Raw genomic sequence first — 23489 nt, forward strand, 5'->3', positions numbered from 1 at the left:
AGAGGAGCGCGGACCTGAGTGCACAGGAGGGATGGCCTGCTAGTCTGCCACGCTCCCTCCTGCTCCATACCCTTCCCTACTCTCAACACGTACATTTACAAACCAGGAAGATGACCGATGGGAGACGGCCCAATCCTCTAAGGCCACTCAGAATGCCCAGCCTCCAGCTGTATGGAAATCCTGCAGATTGCAGTTGTCAACAGGCCAGGCAAGCCAGCTCAGGCCTTGGAGCTCAGCCCCTCCCTCCTCCACAAAGCCTCTGGAGGGAAGGGGAGAGTGACATGCTCTGGCAGTTGGTGAAACAGGGTGGGACCTTTTTACACAAAGGGGGAGAGGACCTCTGAGGAGAAAAGATAGTGAGTTTAAAGCCTGTGAGAGTTAGTGTTTTCAGGGCGGGGGGGGGGGGGGCGCAGGGATAAGACAGCGTTTGATTCCGATAGAGCCTAGGGCCATAGCAAGGTTAGAGGGAAACAGAGTTAGCCTCCGATAAGTGAGCACCCGAGGCTCTCAAATCAGCATCCCCCCCCCCCCCCCCCCCCCCCGCCCAGGAAGGCATGTGCTGCCTCTCGCACATGCTGGCTGCAGAGGAGCAGAGCTATGGGCAGGTGAGGATATGGGGGCTGTAGGCGTGAAGGCTTATCCAGAGCCCTGCTCTCGGCTTCAGCTTCAGAGAGGCTTCTGCGTGTCATGCAGGACCACTGCCACACGTCAGCCACTGACATGTGAAGGGGCTCTTCCTGAACGCAGCACCAGAACCTGGAGGCCAGCCTTCGTTAAACTGTCCATCAGCAAGGAGCTCTGCTCAGCCGCCCTCTAACACACAGATGGCACCCTCGCTTCTTAGAAGGTGAACGAAGCACACGAACTAGCAGATGGGGACTTTTATCAATTACTTTTCCAGAAATCACATGTGGCCAAAGTTCCTGCTGTTCTCAGCAGGGTCCCCGGGGAGAGAGGTGATTGCAGACCCCCTGTCCCAATGGGCCTCTGCCGCCGCCTCCTATCCCAGATTTTTAGAGCTCTCCCGACTTACACCGGGTTAAGCAAGCAGGGTTTTCTTTCGTTGTTGTTATTCTTTTTAATATCACATTCCCTTTATTTTTTTTAAAATATATTTCTTTATTGGTTTCAGAGAGGAAGGGAGAAGGAGAGAGAGATAGAAACATCAATGATGAGAGAGAATCATTGATCGGCTGCCTCCTGCACGCCCCCCACTGGGGATTGAGCCCGCAACCCAGGCATGTGCCCTTGGCCGGAATCGAACCTGGGACCCTTCAGTCTGCAGGCTGACGCTCTATCCACTGAGCCAAACCGGCTAGGGCACATTCCCTTTATTTTTAGATGCCATCAGAGATACTGGAAACAAGGAGGTCTGGGAAAAACCTGTGGCAGGGTGTCCAACTCCCTTCATTCAGACTGGCACAGAGATCAGCAGCTCCACAGAGCTTCCTCTCCCGTTCAGCTTCTCCTCCAAGCTACCCTGGAGCAGCGGGTGACAAAGATTCTATCGTAGTAAGAAGCCCACCTTGATCCTCACGTAGACCTCCGTAAGCTTTCAAGAGGATGCTGAGGACAGCGCTGACAGTGCTAAACTGGACCTCAGATCTTCTCTCCTCTGTCTCTGCCCACCACACTGTTCGTTCCACGAAGGTAGCGATTTTACTCATCTTGTTCACAGCTTTATCCCCAGTGCCTAGAGGAGAACCTGCACGTGGTGGGCATCCAGCTAAATCTTTTATTGAATGAACAATAGCAGATTCAGAACCAGATTTACCATCTTCCCAGGCACCCATTGGGCAAGTCATTTAGCCTTCTTAGGGATCAATTCCTCCCACCTTAAGCTGGGGGGCAGCGCGGAGAGAATCAGCCCTACCTTTGCACACCATCCTAAAAAAGTGATGAAGGAATGGGATTATAGATAGAAATAGTGCTTGGAAATCTTAGATGAAAGATGCCCAGTGCTAGAGACTCTTGCTCCGAAGGTCAAGCACTAAGCTGCTGGCACAAAGTCAAGGGGGCAGTGCCCAGCTGGGAGCCTATTTATCTCTCCAGAAAAGTTCTTCCAGGATTCGGAGGTGAGGCAGGTGCCCCTGTCTCCCTGAGCTCTGAGCTCTGAGAACATGAGCTCCCTGCAACTGCTGTACTTGCCTGATCCCTAGCCTTATTAGGCAACCAGCAAGGCATACTCTGTAAGCGCCCCACTGCCTCGGCCTCAGACACAATGCCTGGGCGGTAAGACCTCTCGTCAGGTCAGGATTAATCATTCCTCCGGGCATTCTGGGTAAGGTATGTTCTCACTCCCTTTCCAGCATTTAGCCAGCCTAAGGGATGACAGGATGGGAGAGAGAAATCTCTCGTCCCTTCTGTGGGGCCAAGAAATCCTATCATTCGACATGATCATAAAATCATTTTAATGTTTTTCCTCCTAAAGTCCTGTAACGTGTTCTCCAAATTGCAATGATACGTAGAAGCATTGTCACACCAATTCTAGGTAGGACAGCTGCGACCCCCACCTTACAGATGAAGACAGTGTGGTCCAAGGAGATAAAAAGTGATTTATTTGGCCTTTGGCAAGTCAGTGACCTTGACTGCACGGCCTTTTTGCTCCACCTTACTCCTGTCCCTGAGTCTGAACCGCCTCATTTTCTGACAAACACCCAAGAAGTCTGTTTAAAAACAAAAACAAAACAAATATATATATATATATATATATATATATATATATATATTATTTTTTATTGATTTCAGAGAGGAAAGGAGAGGGAGGAGAGACAGAAACTTTAATGATGAGAGAGAACCATTGAATGGCTGCCTCCCACACGCCACCCACCGGGGATGAGCCTACAACCCGGGCATGTGCTCTATCCACTGAGCCAAACCAGCTAGGGCCTACGAGGTCTTTTAAAATGCAGGCATCTCTGGGTTTGTGCTGGTAATTTCCCTATAAATATCTATGTTGCAAGCATTTTTGCTACACAACTAATTGGCCATGAAGCAATTTTGCCGTAAAAGATAAAATAACTGGCTGACAGTTTGGTTTACGTTTGGCGGATTTCATGTATTTAAGCTAGTTGTCAGCTGGGTTTTATTTCTCCAGGAGTGAAGTTCTTGTAGTTACTCCCATTTCACATTATATAAATCTCAGCCTTCACAGCGGTCTGTACAGTGAGGGGTAGACGTGTGTTCTTAAAATAGTGCCTAACAGCTACGTATAAAGCAGATTGCAAAGCCCTGTGGACGGCCAGACTGCACACTCTACCAGAAAATGATCACAGATCAGCCGGCAAATCCTTCCATGAGCCCGGTGAGCCCTCCCACTTGTCAAAACCAAGTTGACCGGGCGGCACAAATTGATACCTCTCTTAGTGGAGGAAGAAGAAATGGTAGCAAAAAGGGAAAGGTGCTATGCCTTACGAGGGGACCAACCAGCAAGCAAATTTTTAAAAAAGTATAAATGCTATCAATGGAAGATGCATTTTCGTTTTTCTCCATAGTCTTAAATTCTGGTTTTAATTTTTCATCTTTCATGATCATTATGTCCTGTTTGTTTTGTATTATTTTATCTTTTATGGCAAAATTGCTTTAGGCCGCCCTGGCCGGTTTGGCTCAGTGGATAGAGCATTGGCCTGCAGACCGAAGGGTTCTGGGTTCAATTCCCGTCAAGGGCACGTACCTCGGTTGCAGGCTCTTCCTCAGCCGAGGCTCTGGTCAGGGCTTGTGCAGGAGGCAACCAACTGATGTGTTTCTCTCACATCCATGTTTCTCTCTGTCTTTCCCTCTCTTTTCCACTCTCTCTAAAAAAGCAATGGAAAAATGTCCTCGGGCGAGGATAAAAAAAATTGCTTTAGGCCAATTAGTTGTGCAGCAAAAAAGTTTGGGGGAGAGGGGGGAACCCAGTTGCAGGAAAAATATACCTAGAACCCTCTTGGGCACAGAAAATATCCATTTCCATCTAAAGGTAATGCTGGCTCTAGCCCTTGCTCTTTCTTTCTCAGAATCACCTCCATCATACCCCAGGCAGTGAGGGTGAAACAGACCCTACCTCCCGTTGCCATACATTCCTGAGAAACAAACCACCGCACACTTCCTGACAACTCAGTCTGCACAAGGCTCAGTAGCAAGTTCCAGAAAAGAGGACCTGCCTGGGCAAGAACATCATGGCCTAAGCCACCAAACCATAAACAATCGTCAGGGGCTCTGTTTCCTCCAGTTTTGTCCAAAGAATCTCTTACTCTTGGAAAAGTTCCCGGGATGCTAAAGAAGAGACAGATCTCCAGGCTCTGAGGAGAAAGGGTAACTCCCCTGGAGGGGAGAGAAGAGGGTATTTTGAAGATCTAAAAGGAACCCACTCCCTGAGTCTTCCCTGCCAAAGGCACCTATTAAATCTGGCGCGATGCATGGGAGATGAAGCATGAATGGAAATGGGAGAAAGGAAACAGGAGGGGCCGGGGGCTTAGGGCTTCAGGCTGGGGCAGCACTGCAGCTGGACCAGCCTGGAATCATAAGCAGCTACACTGAGCTGTGGCCTCTGGGCTGCAGGCAGGGCTGCTGTTCCCTGCCCTCCCCTGCCCGCTTCACGCTTCACGGGGCTGGGTGCCTGCTCAGGAGGGAGGTAGCACTCAGAGATGCTCCAGTTGAGTGGCAGCATCACTGCCAAGCAGGGAGGTGGGGGGAAGGGGAGGAAGAGGAGGAGAAGGAGGAGGAGAAGGAGGAGAAGAAGGGAAGACCTGGGGAGGGGGTAGGCTGGTCCCACTGAAATCTGAAACCTGCTTCAGGGTCCCTCCCAACTCCCCCCCCCCCCAAATTAAACCTGTTCTCTTTTCTCTGATCCAGATGCTTGCTCCCTTCCTCATCCCAAATGAGGCTCTATTTCTCCCTAATTTCAGGAGCGACAGTGTGGTTGGACAGGGAGGGAAATAATATTTGTTGAGCATCTACAATGAGCCAGGTACCATGCTAAGCACTTCATGTGAAAAATCATATATATGTACATATATATGCACCTACATATATATGCACACACACACATATATACACGCAGATACATACACACATGTATTCTTATGCTGTGCCTAGCATAGTGGCTGATATGTAGTGGATGGTCCATGCACAGTAGTTAGTATCATTATGACGACTATTGTTTCATGGATCCTCACCAACAACCCTCTAAGGAGGACACCCCATCTCATGCAGGGAAACCCAGATTCAGAGAGCCAGGATGTGTGACTAGCCTGAACTCAAAGCCACCCTGCCTCAAGTACAAGGACACGAAGAATATAGAAACAAAGCTATGGGTTTACTTCCTACAGTTTGATGAGAAGGCCCACTCAAGCATGTCAAACTTGCGGCTGGCAGGCCAACGAGGCATGTGGCCTGCCGGCTTCGAGTTTGACATGCTTGGCCCACATAAACCTACCTGCGCCTTGCCTATGACCCATAAAAGCTCAGAAACAGGGAAACACCTCCTTAAGCTCTTTGAACTTTCTGGGCAGTGTAGGGCTAGACCCAGGGCTTCTCAGGGGCAAACACTCCACCCAGCCTTTCCTCCACCACATATAGCACCCCTCCTCCCCCAGCCAGAAAACAGTAGGCCCTGGACTGGCATGATTCCAAGCATATCCATTTCCCACCTGCAGACCCGGGAGTGGGAATGAGGGCTTCCTCCACTCTGTCATCTCACACCATTGGCCTTGCAACCCGCAGTGACTTGGGAGAGGCTCAGAGACCTGCTCTAGATGCTCCCTCCTCTCTCCAGCAGGGCACTTCCCGTGCCATCACCTACAGGGTCTTTACTCCTCTCAGGCACTCCTGTGCTTCTGGCAAGCTCCTCCAGGATCCCTGAAACTTCTGGCAAGTCCCTGCCCTCCCCCAACCTCCCTCACTGGCCCTTCTCTCTGAAGGTTTCCTCAGGACTAGTGGTGGTCCCGGGTCTTCCTTCGCTCCCCATGCCTGCCCACCGTCATCGCCCCTCTATGCCTGCCCGCCCTTCGCTCCCCATGCCTGCCCGCCGTCATCGCCCCTCTATGCCTGCCGTCATCGCCCCTCTATGCCTGCCGGCCTGCAGAAGCAGACCCGAGCACACACCCTTCCCTTCAGGCTGCTGAGGATCTGTGGAGGCCTGTGGGAAAAAGGTGAAAGGCAGAGCATATTGGATAAAGTTCAGGTGTAGGTGGCACACCTGTTATCATCAGCAACCACTAGGCCAGTGGTCTGCAAACTCATTAGTCAACAGAGCCAAATATCAACAGTACAACGATTGAAATTTATTTGGAGAACCACATTTTTTAAACTTAAACTATATAGGTAGGTACACTGTTATTAACTTAATTAGGGCACTCCTAAGGCTTAGGAAGAGCCACACTCAAGGGGCCAAAGAGCCGCATGTGGCTCGCGAGCCGCAGTTTGCCGACCACGGCACTAGGCCATGCAGGAAGCCCAGTGAGGGCTGGGGCTCCAAAACCAGGTCTCTGCACTGCCCACAGGATGGTACACTGCAGCCTGTGGGCCTGGGCTTGGAATTTTATGCAAATTCTCAGCATGTCCTAAAGAGAGAACATCACCTCCTGGTTAAAAGGTGGTTCATACCTGTGCGCGTGCACACACACACACACACACACACATACAGGCTCCCTCGCCCACCCCCGTCCCTCCCCCAGATCGACTATCCTGACAGTGTTTTCTTTTCTTTTTTCCCCAGGTCTTCGCTACCCTATTGCCCATGTTCATGGGCTGTGCATGTAAGCATGTAAGTTCTTTGGTTTATCTTGTCTTGTCTCCCCAACCCCACATTGAAGTATGTCAGTCTGTCCCATGCCTCCCTGCTTCAGGTCTTATTTCGTTGGTCAATTCACTGTGTTTATTATAGTCCATGAATAAGCGAGATCATGTGATATTTGTCTTCCTCAGACTGGCTTATTTCACAGCATAATATTTTCCAGGTCCATCCTGACAGCGTTTTCAATCTAGCAGCAAAATGTAGCACTAAAATCGAAGCATCTGTCTGGAGAAGATAGATCACTCTCCACCGCTGGGTCTCAGGGACCCAGAATTCACCCCTTCTCCCAGAACCATCTGGTACTTCTTGGCCAAGTTGAGGCCATGGATACGAAGGCCCCCCGTCATCTACCGCTGGATGCCGCTCCCAGAGAGAGTCTCACACAGGTCCAGAAGGGGACGTGTGCAAGGAGGCTCAGCGGGACATGCTTGTGGTGACAGGGAACTGAAGGCCACCTGGGATCGATGGGCGAGCTGATAAAGGGGATATTTTGCCAACAGTTAGAAATACAGATCAGATGTACACAAGATAATACTGGTTATCTTAAAAAACAGTGCTTAGTGGGGGCAAAGGGTGCTGTAACAGCTTTTACATGAATTAGAAACACATGCATCTAAAGCAGCTCTTCAATGGAGGGAGGAAGAGATCAACCAAAGAACTTGTATGCATATATGTATAACCCATGGACACAGACAGTGGGGTGGTGAGGGCCTGGGGCGGGGGGTGGGCCAGAAGAGGTCAATGGGAGAAAAAAGGGGACACATGTAATTCTTCCAACAATAAAGACTTAAAAAAAGCAACTCTATACATTTGAAGGAACATATTTAAACAAAAGAACACATTAGAATGCTGTTCACACACACACAAGGCAACAGATGTGGGATGTGGGGAAACACGGAGCACAGGAAGGGCCTCGCATGAGCCAAATGATAAAAACGGGCCACGAGTCCATTATTGATCAACTCAGTGCTCTGTGCGTGAGGTCCAAAAGCTAAAACCAAAACACACCACGCTGCTGAACCCTTTCAGACCTGGAAGAGCTGGACGAAGACCTGTTATGAAAATGACAAACTCATTTTATCAGCTCTGGCCAGATGCCTTCAGCAGTCGGGGGGAAGGTAGGGCCCACAGAGAGCATAGACATTCTCAAAAGAGTGATACCAAGAACTGATCCAGGGTTGCCCCTCTGTTCCTGATCATCTGGCCTGAGGAACCAGCCCATGTCAGAGACCCCAGGCATCATCAAGATGAAGACAGACGTTTCATGGCATGGATCAAGAAACCGAACCAGGAATGTGCCCTTCCGTCTCCATCCAAAAATAGCATCAATATATCAAGATGAAAGAGCCAGGGGGGATGTACCCTCCTCCAAAGAATCCGAGTCGTGCTGGCCCAGGTCACCTCCTACGACTCAGGGGTGGGGGTGTCCGCTGCAAGCCAGAGCTAAAAAATGTAGAGATGAAACAAGAATACTGACCTTTTCCTTCCGAGAAGGAGGGCAGGGCTGATTTCAGGTGGGAGTGGCAGTGCCATCAGAAGGCCTGTTGTTTAAGGAAAGGGGTGCTGGCAGCCCCTCTTGATCCCTCGCATCCGACTGTGGGAAATGCTCAGGATATGAGGGAGCAAAGAATCTGTCACGCTCAGTACTAGTAAGGTGCAGCTCCTTGGGCCTGGGACAGGAAGCTACTAGGCTAGCAGACAGGACGCAGCCCTGAGCAGTAACATTCAGATGTCTAGCCTGGGCTCTCTCTTGGGCAACACAGATTGCCTTTCTTGGGGCTGCTGTGGTTTTTCCACATTTTGGTCCCAAGGGCACAAAGGGGCTTTATAGCAGCTGGACTGGGTCCTGCGTTATTTTTAGACACAAATCTCAGCAGAATCGCGCCTGCCCACGGAGAGGGAGAGGAAGGCCAGTCTCCCTGGGCTACCGGGTCAGGATCCTGTTGTTCCCAGGCCGCGGGTTCTACCGGCGCTCTCAGGGGTGAGGAGAAAGCTGCCTGGCCTCCGCCAGAGGAGGCCACAGACACCGAAAGGGAGTGCTGTGGGCAGCTGCTCTTCCCCCAGGGGCTCAGCAAGAGAGGAAGCAAAATAACATTCCGGTGTGACCCGGACACTAGCCAGGGCACCACACACTGGACATCACGCCTGGCCAGCGCTCCATCGCCTCCCTGCACTCCACGGCAGCCACCTGACAGAGTGAGGGAACCACGGCTTTGCCTGGCCCGGCCTTCTCTCAGCCCACTGTTTCCTGGAAGTCCCAGGGAATCGGGCAAGAGCTCCATGCCGAGAGGAGGCGTTATCCAGGAGAGCTGGGCGCACTCCCTAGCAACCTGTCCCCTCAGTGCCCTGGTGCCTCTCCTTCTTGTTCACTCATTGCACAGACAGGAGCCACTAAGTCAGCCTGGACTTGTGTCGTGTTTCAGAGCAGTGGTTCTCCCCCCTCAGTGAGCATCACCTCGCCAGGAGGGCTGGGTAAAACCTACTGCTGGGCCAGCTCCCAGTTTCTGATTCAGGAGTTGTGGGGTGGGGCCAGGGAACACGTACTTCTAGCAAGTTCCCTAACCGGGGATGCTGACGCTGCTGGTTTGGGGACCAGACTTTCTTACGCTGCAGAAGTTACGAAGCATCTCTGCAAACAATGCCATGACAATGTCCAACAACACAAGGCTAACACTCTGGAAGGCCTTGAGTGGGGTCCAGTCCAAACACTGCCCCAGATCGAGGCTGACAGGTGAGGCACAGGAGGGTCTCGCCATCTATTATCTCCTGCTTTCCCTTCTCCCTCCTCCGCGCCCCCTCCCCAGGATGCTCTGCTTCCATTCATCTCAGGGCAGTCCCCTCCCCAGAGACCCCTGACCTTCCCAAGGAAAGGCCCTGTCCTGTGAGAACACAGAGTGGAGAGGAAGGACGTCCCTGCGGCAGAACCAAAAGGTATTCAGCAAAGCACAACGAGGTACACCCAGGGTCAGAGACACACCGAGACCCTTTCTGGTGGAGGGGCACCCAGCATCCCCTGCACTCCTGTTCCCTCCATCAGCAGGAGACAGGGCTGGAGGGGAAAATGAGAGGACAAGACACCCACCACTCACTTCAGGCTCCCCAAGTCTCACCGCCCCTGGCGCATCTGAACCCTGGCTGCCTTTTCCCTGCCACCCCCGAAGCCCCTACAGGAGGGCCGGCCACAACCCCCGCAGGGGGGGGGCACCTACCCCCTGCTCTGAGGGGCACAGGCAGCGGCATGGGCACAGGCGCAGCTGGCGGGGCAGCAGCAGCTGCTGTTTTCCAGTCGGCGACGGGCTGCTGTAAACACTCGGTTTAGGTTGCTATGGCAAAGCAAGTGTGCAGCCTGGCCCGGCGCTATTTATGTGCCTGTGATGGCAGAGTGGTCTGTTTTTATTATTTTACTTTGAAAGTTTCCCTTTCCCAGCCCCCTAAAGCAGCCTCAGAAAATAAAAATAAAAAAGAGCCACCACAACGTTCTCAGGAACAAGAAGAATAGAGCTGGCCAACACTGCTTAGGGCTTGGGCCAGCCAGGGGAAGACCCAAGTGAGCAGTGCGGGGACGGGGTAAGTTCCTCTAAAGGGAAGGCGGGCCGCTGGTCCATGCAGCCTTGGCCCAGCTCATCACAGAGAGGCCATGGCTCATGCTCTTCTCACCTGTGCACCACCTACACTCATTCTTCTCCCTTCCTGGCTAAGCCCGGCTCCAGCCAGCAGCGTTCCTCACACCCTCCCCCCTCGCCACCATCCCCACTGTCACCAGGATGAAGAGACTGAGGATCCACCAGAGGTCCTGGGAAGAGAGCCTCAGAGCAGAGTGCCCCCCTCCCAGGGTGCAGTGCCGTCCGCATGCAGCCGGGCCACTCCCTGATGGAGGTCCGAAGGGGGTGACTCAGAGGTGCCTCTGGAGGAAGGGACACAGGTCTGTCCTCCACCTGTAGAGAGAGCTTGCATCCTGTCCGCACTCCTTAGGGAGCCCTGGGGGGAAGGGGAACTTCTGCACAGCAAGATTTCAGTTGTAGTTGGGGTGGTGAGGACATCTCGCCAGCACCACGCAGTCAGCATTCAAGATTCAGATGCTGAAGAATGATTGAAAGTGAGGCTGATTCCTCTGGGACACATACGTCTCCAGGGCCCCAGGCACCTAGGACAGGTTTGGGCAGAGGAGGTGGAGAGGGATCAGAAACCAGCCATGGGAGTCACACACACAACTAAGCTGGAAGTGGATACTGATGTTGACACAAATGCTATAGGTTGTCCATCACAACATGACATCCAAGTGAGAGAAAGAGAACCACCTTCCAGAAACAGCTACTTGGAGTACGGAAGATGATGCGGGATTTTATCATCCCTCTTCCTCCACCCATTCCAGCTCCATTGGATTCATATGATCTTAAGAGGAGAAACCTACTGCTACCCCAATTGCTGATGGGCGCGTGAATCAGATATAAGTAAAGCTAGGGCACCGTTAAGAAGAGCACCATCTCAGAATGAAATAGAATGCCTCCCAGCTGCCACGATCAGAAAAAGTATCAATGAGAACGAACCCCACGGGGAGGAGAGAGGGCAGGAGAAGGGGGAGGCTGCTGCTGATTCCATCGGGGGAAGCACCCTCTGCTGCCTCAGGAGTGGTCACCGTTCCAACTGACAGCCCTGGTTCGCTGACAAAGTCTTGCTGGGAAAATTGGGACTTGGGCAGAAATCAGTCTTGGCAGCTCCTTGAGGTCAGAAGAGCAGAGCAGGCCTGGTTTCTGAGCCTGTCAAACCAACTGTCATCAGCGCTCCCCTCTTCCTGTGGGGCAGGAGGGGTCTGAAGGAGGTGAGGAAAGGGTCCCCCGTGGGACACCATCCTGGACAGCTGGGAGCAGCCTGGTGGAAAGACACCGCAGGTGAGCTCATGTCCCTGACACCAGTGTTCCTGTTCCTGAGTCTGAGGGTATCAACTCAAGCTGAGTGGCCATTACTTGGGGATACATAAAAGGATGCATCTATTCACCACAGGGCTCGGATCCAAGGTGAGGGACAGAGGGCCCATTGTTGAAAGAGACAATGGGTAGGAGACAAAGGCAGCTCAGCCCTGGCTGGTCATTGTTGATGGAAGGCTCAGGGAAGAGAAAGTGCAAGGTACTGTGCATTCTTCTAAGTCAGTGGTTCTCAACCTTCCTAATGCCGCGACCATTTAATACAGTTCCTCATGTTGGGTGACCCCCAACCATAAAATTATTTTCGTTGCTACTTCCTAACTGTAGTTTTGTTACTGTTATGAATCGTAATGTAAATATCTGATATGCAGGATGTATTTTCATTGTTAAAAATTGAACATAATTAAAGCATAGTGATTAATCACAAAAACAATATGTAATTATATATGTGTTTTCCGATGGTCTTAGGCAACCCCTGTGAAAGGGTCGTAGGACCCCAAAGGGGTCGCAACCCAGAGGTTGAGAACTGCTGTTCTAAGTGGACAGAAAGGTGGTACCATCTCTCTATCCCAGCCTCTGCCCTAGTGCCTGACCTAACACGAGGAGTGAATGAAAGAGCCACCCTTCTCTGCCAATCTCCAGAGATAAACCGTTATCTGTAAGTTCCCAGAACCACTTCTTAGCACTTTCCCCCTCTCCACCCTCTCCCTTTTGGGGCCCTGGGGGAGGTAGACTGAATGGGTTGGAGGCCTATCTCCCTTGTTCTCCAGGACATAGTACAGGGCTTTTCCGGTGCAGGGAGAAGGAAGACCAGCTATCACTGTGGGAACCATCCACCTCTCTAGGGAGAAGCAAAGGGAAACATAAAGAATTGAAGTTCTCTCAACACCCATTGGATTCTGAACTCCCACACACAGCATTTTAAACACCACTGCAGAGCCCCCGAGGAAAGACAGGGGAGAACTATGGTGATGGTGGTGATGGGGAAGTCTGTAGGAAGTGGCAAAAAGGATGCTTTCAAGATTATTTCTGAAGCACTGAACTGCCAGAAATGATAGGGAAGATATCTGGTACCAAACTCTTCCCACCTCCTCATTTTTCTCGATATACCTCATTCCCAACTTCTCACTGTTTTTCAGATCTATGTATATCCCTTTCCCCATCTTGTCCTGTCTCCCTAACTTCCTCCCTCCTTCTATTCCCTCTCCCCCTCTCTCCTCCTCCCTCCCTCCCTCCCTCCCTCCCTCCCTCCCTCCCTCCCCCCACCACCACTTATCTACCTCAATCTCAGAATCTCTCTTATTCTCTCTTTTGCACATCTCTAGGGACAGTCTACTTGGATGGAATTCTATTCCCCTTACCTGGGTAATTTCTGAAATCAATCACCCGTCCAGTCCACACTGGTTCAAACAGTGGAAGGAATATGGATATGCTGAGAAGCCAGTAGGGCACTTGTGAGGCTGCCATGGCTGGCACCAACACAGGGCCAGGCAGTGTCACTGGGGTCATGGATGATGGGCCAAAGGCACAGAGGACGAACTCCATGAGCCAATCTGCACTCTCCCAAATCCACTTGGAGCTGGCCTGGCTAAGTCAAATATGTAGCATCTCACTATGCTTGGAGCAGAGGCAAACTGCTAACACTGAGGACTCAAAGTGAGGAGTCCTAACAGAGACGGGGGAAGAGGAAGGATATGAGACTATTCCTATGAATTTAAAACTAGAGTCAGGATTTAGTATGCTCAGCCAAGTTTCCACTCCAGCATAAATAGGGAAGTGGCCTGATGGAGGAAGGAGGCTGGGAGACTAAATATAAAAGGCACCTAGGACTACAATCTGACTCTGGCTCCTTTCAATGCTCACATGGGAGTTGAAAATTCAAGAACTGAGCACGATAAGCTGGCCCTTCCTACCGACAAGCTGACTGACAAGCTACAAGACTGTGGCTCCATGGTCACCTCTTGGTTCTACTCTCAGCCTGTAAAGCTTGGGTAGGGAACAGGCATAGGAGGCTGAAGTCCAGCTCTCTGGTGACATGGCTGCCTTCTTCCAGCTCTCCCCACCACTATGCAAGAATTCAAGGGTTCCCAGAAGGGACCAGAGCAGCAGGAGGAGCAAAAGGCACCCTAACCCAGCAGAGCCAGACCTTTGTAGGCATCTCCCACTATTTGCCCAACATTTCCTTCCACAAAATGTTGCAGGAGCACTCTTGTCCCAGCTTCTCTAGTCTCATACACCCGGGCCAGCTGGTCCAAATCAGTAAGATCTCCATCACCGGGAGAGCAAGCCTTTTCGGGGTGGGGGGAGGGATCAGTGCCCTCCCCACAGGGTTTCAGCCACTGGACGCTCCCCTCTGCCAGCAGTCAAATCCAAAGGGAAGCCGAGGACACACCAGCCTGCTCTCCCCCGCCCTCCTCCACAGCCAGCTGAAGAAAGAGGACTCCTTCGCGGGGAAGTCCCACAGCAGTGAGGCTATGGAAACTTTGCCGTCTAAGGCTGTGGAATTCTTCGACTGGGCTCCTGCAGTTAATCATCCCAGCGGCCTGGATTCCCAACTTGGGGCTTTAAAAGGTAGCACCAGAGCAAGAAGGACAAACATGTCAAGGAGAAGAAAAAGCAGGAAAGAGTTGGTGGGAGCTGAAAGATAACCACCTCCAACGCTAGTCTTGTGAGTAATTGAGTGTGAGGAGGGGAAAGGAGGAAAGAGCACAAGAGAAATAAGTGTAGACCACATCCCAGAATTCTCTTCTGGACTCCCAGCCAATGTTAGCACCGTCATACCCCAAAAGATCCTACGGCGGACACTTTCCTAACCCACTTTGAAAAGGATTTTCTAGGGATTGGTTGCTTTGAAACATTCTTCTTAGAGCAGATCTGAAACATCAGAGGCTCATGTCTTCCTTTGGGAAACGTTTGTAGAAAACTCACAGCTGGGAGTACGAGGCTTGAGAACATCAACTTCCAAAATGGTAGAAGGGGCCTCTTAGGCTATGTTGCCATGGTTTCCAAGACAACAAACAGAGGTTTGGCCCTAAAGAGGGGTGGGAGGGCGAGCTGCCTTTTTCTTCCTATGGGAATAGTTTCAAGAGCCAAGATAGGAGGGGAATAGGGTAAAATGAGAAGATTACAGAGGTTACAGGGGAGAGAAAATGGACAGCCCCGACAGTTCCCATTCTCCCTGTATAGGCCAGGGTGGAAGGTCCCATTTATAGAATAAAAAGGCACTACTGAGGGGTGAGAGAAGCCTAGGAAGTCGATAGGAAGATGAACAGCTGTCTCTATGAGATGCTCAGCCGACCTACCACAGGAGGCAGGAGACACAGAGGCCAAATTGAGCTGCTTTGGGAAAGGCAAGGTCCTCCAAAGGCTCTGAGTTTTGCCTGCAAGAAGGCAGGCGGGATAACTATCCCCAGAAGTGATGTGTAGAGATGCTGTTACCCAGAACTGAGGCCCAGCCCGCTGGCCCCTGCTACACTGGCATCAGCGCCTCACCTCCCAGGTCCCCTGGCCAGGAGTCTTCAGCTCTCATTCTAAAGGAGCCAGATGGGCAGAACAGTGCCATGTGCCCAAATCTACCATGTCCTCCCAGCAGGAGCTGTCAGCTGAACAGGGCCACCTGGCCAAAGGGTTCCCTTTCATATTCCTGGGCAGCATTGTACCCTCTGGATGCCTTCCCCACCACCTCCAGGGCTGGTGCCAGCTTGGCTCTGCTGGAGAGATGGAAAGGAGACAGCTGCTCAGGGCTCTGCTACACCCAAAGGCAGCGACTGTGGCACCATTGGAGGGTAAGGACCATGAACGCCCTGTTATCTTCTCAAAGCAGAGAGGGGCCAGGGGTCAAATGACCACGAGCGAGGAGGAAGGCCAGCCCTAATCACCATTTCATCACTAGTCATTGCACTAGCTAGTAAATTCTTGACCTTTTCAGGGAGCAGGTACCCCAGTTTTCCAACTGCATCAAACATCCCCAGAGCACCCCAGAATCACGGCCGTGCGGGGAACTTTGGAGAAAGTCGAACACTATTTTACACTGAATTATATTTTACAGTGAAGCATGTATGAGTCACTGGGACACTGGGACAAAGAGGTAGGCTATAGATTGGAAAGCAGGATATAGGCAGATGCAGCTGATGCAATGAAATCTGTATTAGGTGTCAAATGAAGAGCAAGATCACCTGGTAGGACACCTCCAGGGTCGCCCCGCAGGCCAGGTGCAGCCATCAGCTGCTGGGGAAGAACTCACTCACGGCATGAGCCTCCCCCAATGGGCTCGGGCTCAGACCCATACCCCGAGTCACGGGGAGCTTTCTTAGGGCTTCCCAGAGCTGCTACACACGCGTGTGCAAAATGTGCCCTGAACATGGGCACCAGGTGAGGAGGTTGCTGGGAGACGAAACACCCTTAGTGTTGCTGGGTAAGCCATGCACCGATGGGCTGCATTCATCTGAAGGGGCATCTTTCTAACGTCTTTATAAGCTGCTATGGGCTAGCAGCTGCAATAAACTGCCAAATACTAGTATTGCTGTGGGTTACAGGCCCTATGAAATATCTAAGGAAGAAAACCAGAAGTGAGTCCAGTTTGACCAGTGGATGCGCCAGAAGGGCTGAAGATGTCAAATCAGCCAGACCCATGGGCCCAGGCCCCCTGGAGCTCTGTTCGGGGGCCAGACTGCTCTGTCCGTGTGGGCCAGGCTCTTGCCCCTCACAGCTAACAGGTTCTCCCATCACAGCTCCTTCCAAGTAGCACCAGATTGGCCTTCCTCTCAGCACACCTTCCTCCAAACCCCTTCTCCCTGGGTCTTAATTTCTTACCTGAAGAGTGGAAATAATGAAAGTAATCTACCTCACACAGAACTTGAAAAAATTATTACTTCTTTCATGTATAAGGGGACCAGTGCCCTTAGATGAAGATCAACTGAATTAAGAAGCTATTGAACAACGGAAGCAAAGGGAGGCTACCCCTCGTCAGAGGCTCCCAGTGCCTCTGGGCCCTTCTCCTACACTTTCCAGGCCTGGCTCCACATCCTGGCCTGCGTGTACCAGGCAGACACTGGTACTGCCATTCATGGACTTGTCCCGCATCTCCAACTTTTGCAGGTATATCTGGGGAATCTGTCTGCCCAAGGTTCCCTCATAAGTGGCGTTGGCAAGAGAGAAAGGCAGAGCCCGACAGGTGTGGCTCAGTGGTTGAGCATGGACCCATGCACCAGGAAGTCTCAGGTTTGATTCCTGGTCAGGGCACATGTCTGGGTTGTGGGCTCAATCTCCAGAAGGGGACGTGCAGGAGCCAGCTGATTGCTGTTTCTCTCTCATCAATGTTTCTATATCTTTCTCCCTCTCCCTTCCTCTCTCTCTAAAAATCAATAAAAATCACTTTCTTTTTTAAAAAAGGAAAAAAAAAAGCGCCCTATCTGGTTTGGCTCAGTGGTTAGAGTGTTGACCTGCAGATTGAAGGGTTCCAGGTCAATTCCAGTCAAGGGCACATGCCTGGGTTGCAGGCTCGATCTCTAGTAGGGGGGTGTACAGGAGGCAGCTGATCAATGATTCTCTCTCATCATTGATGTTTCTTTCTCTCTCTCTCTGAAATAAATAAAAATATATTAAAAAAAGAAAAAGAAAGGCAGAAAAGTTCATGAGAGTCGAAGAAGACGGTGGTAAGAACTCACATCCGGGTAAAGCACTCTGATGTGTTATCTTTGGACAGCCTTTTAAGAAAGCCAGCCCTGATGACATTACTCCGTCTGCAGATTTTATATCACATGGTCGTTATGGTGACGTGACTCAGTTAAGGTCAGGCAACTGCAGAAAGAGCCTAGAAGAAGCTAGGATATACTCTGTGCTCCAAGGTCCTACAAAGAAAGATAAACAGGAATAAGAGAGCAGGAGAGCAGCCAGTATGAAACAGTCTAAAAATTTTAGGCCCAACCCAGGCCTTTGGAGCTGGAGGGTTCCTGCCCTGATGAGCTCAGACGATTGATATGGGTTTTCCTACTTCCTCCCAGAGGCAACTGTGACACATGCTGAGTGTGTGTGTAATGTGGTGTGTCATCCTCTTAGGCTGTGGACACCTTAAGGGTATACAGATTGTGGCCGAGTTAGAGGAGGTGGGGACACCTTGAGGGTACAGACTATGGCCAAGAAAGAGGTTATGCAATTCCTAGGGAATGGAGGGGTGTAAAAGAAACAGAGAAAAGAGGACAAAAAATGATGGAGGAAGACTGAGAGAAAGGAAGGAAGGAAGGGGGCCCTTCCCCTCCAGGAACTGCTAGACGCGGAGTCTAAATAAAGAAGACACTACACACCCAAATTAGGAAGCCCTATGATTACAGTGGAGTAGAACAGAAATACTGAAGGGCATCGAAGCTAAGTTGGAGACCAGAAATGACAGAGTTGACAAGGAGAAGAAATATACAAAACAAAACAAACACAAGCTCAGAACTACTAGTATAAACAGGTAAAACAAAAGCTGCTCTAGTCTCCAGATCCTTTGCCTACAGCCCCGAAACAGAGCATCCCAGGCAACACGGGCTCTGTCCCCGGAAGGCAAGCAAAGGCGTGGCTGGGGCCCCAGACAATTCCTTCTCTCCTTTCCAACTAGCACTTCTGGGGCCAGGTGGTGTCACTTGTTGAGAGACCTTTGGAAGCGTGACATCCCAGGAGTGGCTTCAGAGCAGACTTTGCAAACAGAACACTGGGCGTAACTCCTCACCACCTGGGATGGTGACTCGCCAGTTTCCTGCTTCAAGGAAAGAGTAGGCTGTTCTCTCCATGTCACTGCAAATTTTGATCGCCCCAAGTTTGGTTAAAGAAAAGAGAGCATCCGCATTATGCACTGTAATACAAATTTCATTTTTCAGGAAATGTCTCAATTTTTCTACTTATAAAATAGAGGCATTGATAAATTAAGACAAAAACAAAAAAGAAAAGAAAAGAGAGCATCTATCAACAGATGAATGCATAAACAAAAGGTGGTATATCCATACAGTAAAATAATACTCAGCCTTAAAAAGGAGTGAAATTCGGATACATGCTATAACATGGGTGAAACTTGAAAATGTTACGCTATTGTAACCAATGTCATCCCAATAAATTCAATAACAAATTAAAATTTTGTTAAAATAAAATTAAATTAAAAAAAGAAAACAAACAGAAAAAGAAAACAGTATGCTAAATGAAAGAAACCAGAAACAAAAGGGTCGATATTGTATGATTCGATGTAGATGAAGTGCCTACTCTAGGCACAAATTCATAAGGACTGGAAGTAGAGTAGAGGTTGTCAGGGATTGGGGGAGAAGGTATAGGGTGGGGTTATTGTGTAATGGGTACAGTTTCTATTTGGGGTGATGAAAAAGTTCTGTAATGGATAGTAGTGATGGTAGCACAATAATAATGTGAATGTAGTTAAAGCCATTCACCACCATAAAAATATTTTTTCAAAAGAAGGAAACAGGAAAGCAAATAGAATAGTGCTGGCATAGAGAGGGGAGAAGGGTGGGGAAGGGAAGAGCAGAAGTAAATCCAGGGCTGTGAGCCTAGCTCCCACAGTCACCAGGACCTCAGGACCACCTTCTATTGGGGGTGGAAGCCCAGTGGGATAGAGGTCACTTATCCCAGACAGTGACCTCTGACATGCCCAGGACTGGGAGCCCACAGAGGCACAACATCAAACAACTCCCCTGGCAAGGCTGAGTGGCAAAGCCAAGGGGAGGGGAAACACACTGGGCTTCTGAAGACCATGCTCCGTGTACATGGGGGTGACGGGAGTGGAAGGGCGTTGAGAACAATGGACAAGTCGTCTTTTCAAGGAGCAGGGGAAAGTCAGCTCTCGTTTCCTCACTCTCAGAAAGTCACCCCAGCATCAGCTCAGAGCACACAGGCATCTGCTTAGGGCTGAGGCCTTCCAGATTCACAATGGAAATACAGAGTCTAGTCTTTTTGAAAAACCTCAGATGTTATTTCATTTGATCCTCCCAACAAACATGGGAAATGGATAATACTGTCCCCATGTTGTAGAGAAGAAAACTGGTTAAATACCTTGTCTAGAGCCACAGGAAGAAGTAGAGCCAGATTTCAAACCTGGGTTTGGCAAAGGCTGCACTTGCTCTGTAGGACTGCCCTGAAGGTGCTTTCCAGAAACGAGAACTCTTTTTCTCAGGGACCAGGTCGCCTCTAATGTGCAGTGATCAAGAGCACAGGCCCTGTGGGCGGATGAACCCAAGTCCCGATCCACCATCGCTACCTGTTTGACCTTGGGAAAGTTAGTCCATGTCTCTGTTCTTTAGTTTTGGCACCGATACATTTGGGATAATAACAGCGACCCCCTTTAAAATATTTCAGATAATTAATCCATGTACAGGCACATGGTGCTGCTCCATGGTAAGCATTCAAATGGAATCACTGTGGCTATTATATAACGCTATCAGCCAGTCCCTGCCACTGGGGACCTGCTCATCGGTCAGGATGTGAGTGAGCAGACAGCCCTACTTCCCTTGTTTCTGTTTCAGGAAGAAAGGAACACCTCAAGGTTGGAAGGGACTGAAGGTCATGTAGACGAATCTCTTTTCCAATACTGGAAACCATTTCTTCTTACTGTTACCTAAGAGCCTACGCATTAGCTCTTATTCTTTCTTATACAGGCAAACCTCATTTTACCGGGCCTCACAGATGTTGCATTTTTTACAAGTTGAAGGCAAGACCCTCCACCAGCAAGAAGATGATGACACTTTTTTTCGGCGGTCTGGAACTGAACCCATGATGTCCCCAAGGTATGCCTGTATTAAACTGGGACCTAGCCCTGGTCAGTGTGGCTCAGGTGGCTGAAAGTCATCCCATGCACAGAGAGGTCACTGCTTCGACCTGGTTTGCAGGCTTGATTCACAGTAGGAGGCGTGCAGGAGGCAGCCAATCAATCTTTCTCACATTGATGTCTCTCTCAAATCATTAAAAACATATTAAAAAATGATAAAATAAACTGGGACCTAATTTGTGACCACCACCAAAGTGATGGGCACACATTCTTTTTTTTTTTCTTCTTTTTTTAAAAATATATTTTATTGATTTTTTTACAGAGAGGAAGGGAGAGAGATAGAGAGTTAGAAACATCGATGAGAGAGAAACATCGTTCAGGTGCCTCCTGCACACCTCCCACTGGGGATGTGCCTGCAACCCAGGTACATGCCCTTGACCGGAATCGAACCTGGGACCTTTCAGTCCACAGGCCGACGCTCTATCGACTGAGCCAAACCGGTTTCAGCAACATTCTTGCAATCTTACAATCACCTTTTGTGACAGCTATTTTGATTTCGGTTCAACAGTTGAAGAAACTGAGGCCCCAAGTCCTAGAGGTAACTAGTGAGCGAGCTGGGCCATGAACTCAGGTCCGCCTGACTCCAGAGCTCACGTTCTCAGCCATGACGTGCTACTTCTGCCTTAGAGAACAGGGCAGTCTACCACATGGGAGAGGGGAAAGCGGTTTTGGTGAATCCCAAATGCCTGAAATCCAGGCCCTGTGACTGTGAAAAAGTTCTCTGCCGGTAACATCCGTCATTTAGCGAATGCCTAGCATTTAATGAACATTATTACCTAACAAGCACTCTGACTCACTTTTACAGATGAGAAAACAGAAGAGCATGTTATGCTCAACACAACGACGTTTCTGAGAGGCAAGTTTCATACTCACGCTGTCTGAGGCTTTTCTTACCGCCACGCTGCTTCTCAGAACCTGTTTGCTCATCCGTAGATAAGAATCGATACCCGCTACCATTTAATTCTCTCTTCAATAAATGAGTGCCTACTAAGTTCCAGACCTTGTTTTACGCACAAAAGTACAGTAATAACGAAACCTGAATGGTATGCCTATTTTGTGCCTGACACCCTTATCTTTACTGCATGACATTATGGATATGAATGCCTCAAAATTACTAACACAGTAGCTACTGTGGGTCTGAAATAATAAATGGTAACATTTACTATTTGCTTCTACATCACGGCCTTAATTTTTTTAACTGCCACATTTCCTATTGTCTTCATGTTTCCTTTTCTTTCTTTTGATTTTCCTCCCCTCTTGTAGTTTGGAAGTTGTATTATTCCTAGTTTTTCAGTGTTAGCCTAGAAACCTAACATCTTTAACCTCTTCCCAAACCATACGAGGACCTTAGACCACTTAAACTCCAATCACTAACTTTCCAACTGACATGCTATTGTTACGAGAGATTCATTTTATTAATTATAGCTTCATTTTATCCCTATAAGTTAGACATTGCTATCTGTATTTTCTTTGCGATTACTAGTTAGACTTAGCACCATGCTCACAATTTCCTTTGCCTATCATTCCTTCCTGAATCTTAGATGTTTCTTTTAGGTAATGTTTCTTCTTGAACTATTTCCATTAGGAACTGTTTTAGTGGAAACCTCTTTTTGTTTGTCCTCAAAGGGCCTTAATTTTGCCCTCTTTCTTGGAAGATTTCCACTGATAATAGAATTCCTTGTTAGCAGTTATTGTCTTGGCTCAAAGCATTTTTGTATCCATTATTCCACTATCTTCTGGCTTTTATTATTGAGATGGAGAAATCAGTTGTCATTCTAATTGTTATTCCCTTGAAGGCAATTTACTTTTGAGTTTACTTTGAAATTATTTATCCTTGGTAGTTTCATTATGATGTTTCTAGGGGTGAAGTTTATTTCTTCTTCATGCAATTCATTAGGCCTCATAAATATAATAATTGTATTTAGCCAACTCTTGACCATTGCTTCTTCATTATTGTCATATTCTTATTTTCTGTATTATCTCCTTATGGAACATTAGTTTAATGCATATTGGGGGCCTTTTTACTCTATTCTGGAAGTGGGCAAACTGTATAACAAATCTGGCCTGCTGTCTGGTTTTGTAAATATATAGTTTTATTAGCACCCAGGCTAATTTCATACTACAATAGGAGAGTTGAGTAGTTAAGACAGAGACCATATTGGGCCCTAAAGCCTAACATATTTACTAGCTGGCCCTTTATAGAAAGTAATTTGCCGACTCCTGCTCTCTTTTCTATGCCTCTATGCCTTTTCCACATTTTTCCATCTTCTATATAATTTCTCTAGAAATATCTTCCAATTCACTAATTTTGTTGTCACCTCTAATTACACTACACCTTTTCACTGAAACTTTAATTTCCTTCACTGTCTTTCTTTCATTTCTAGTTCTCTTCGGACATCTGAGACAGAAGAGATATCTAAGGAGAGCTCAATCTAGTCAACTGAGTTTTGTTTCCCTTCACCATTCTTTTATTACCCTCTTCTTTCTTGTAACATATTAAATATATATTTGACATTTTCCATATACAACCACTCCACCCTGGCCAGTGTGGCCCAGTGGCTAGACCGATGGCCCCTGCACCAAAGGGTTGTGGGTTACAACCACTCCAATATCTGCAATTTTTGTGGGTCTGATCTGTGGAATGTTATTTCTGCTCCTCAACTTCATTGATAACCAGGGACATACAAATCTACACCACTAAGAGATACTACTAGTATTTATACTATTCTTCTGGCAAAAATGAAAAACTTTGTCAATACCTAGTTCTTGGATCAACAGCATCTCTTATACTTCACTGGTAGGGGCTAAACTACCTCAAATGTCTTGGGAAACAACGTGTCACTACCATGTAAATTTGAATATTCATATACCAAGACCTAGCAATTCCTGTCCGAGCTCACTTCCCAGGAGAAACTTGCACAGGCACAGCAGAAGACATGGCCAGGAATGTTCGTGGTGGTGCTCGTCACAACGGTGAAAAAGGCCG

General features: G+C 49.0%; 1 protein-coding gene across 1 annotated transcript in view; it reads right to left on the reverse strand.

Annotated features, from left to right (window-relative positions):
• Nucleotides 1–23489, reverse strand: part of ATP2B4 (ATPase plasma membrane Ca2+ transporting 4) — a 94996-nt gene that overhangs the window by 48787 nt on the left and 22720 nt on the right. The gene's annotated exons all lie outside the window — the stretch shown is intronic.

The sequence above is a fragment of the Myotis nattereri genome (genome assembly GCF_964212035.1).
Source record: "Myotis nattereri genome assembly, chromosome: 18".
NCBI classification, from domain to species: Eukaryota; Metazoa; Chordata; class Mammalia; order Chiroptera; family Vespertilionidae; genus Myotis; species Myotis nattereri.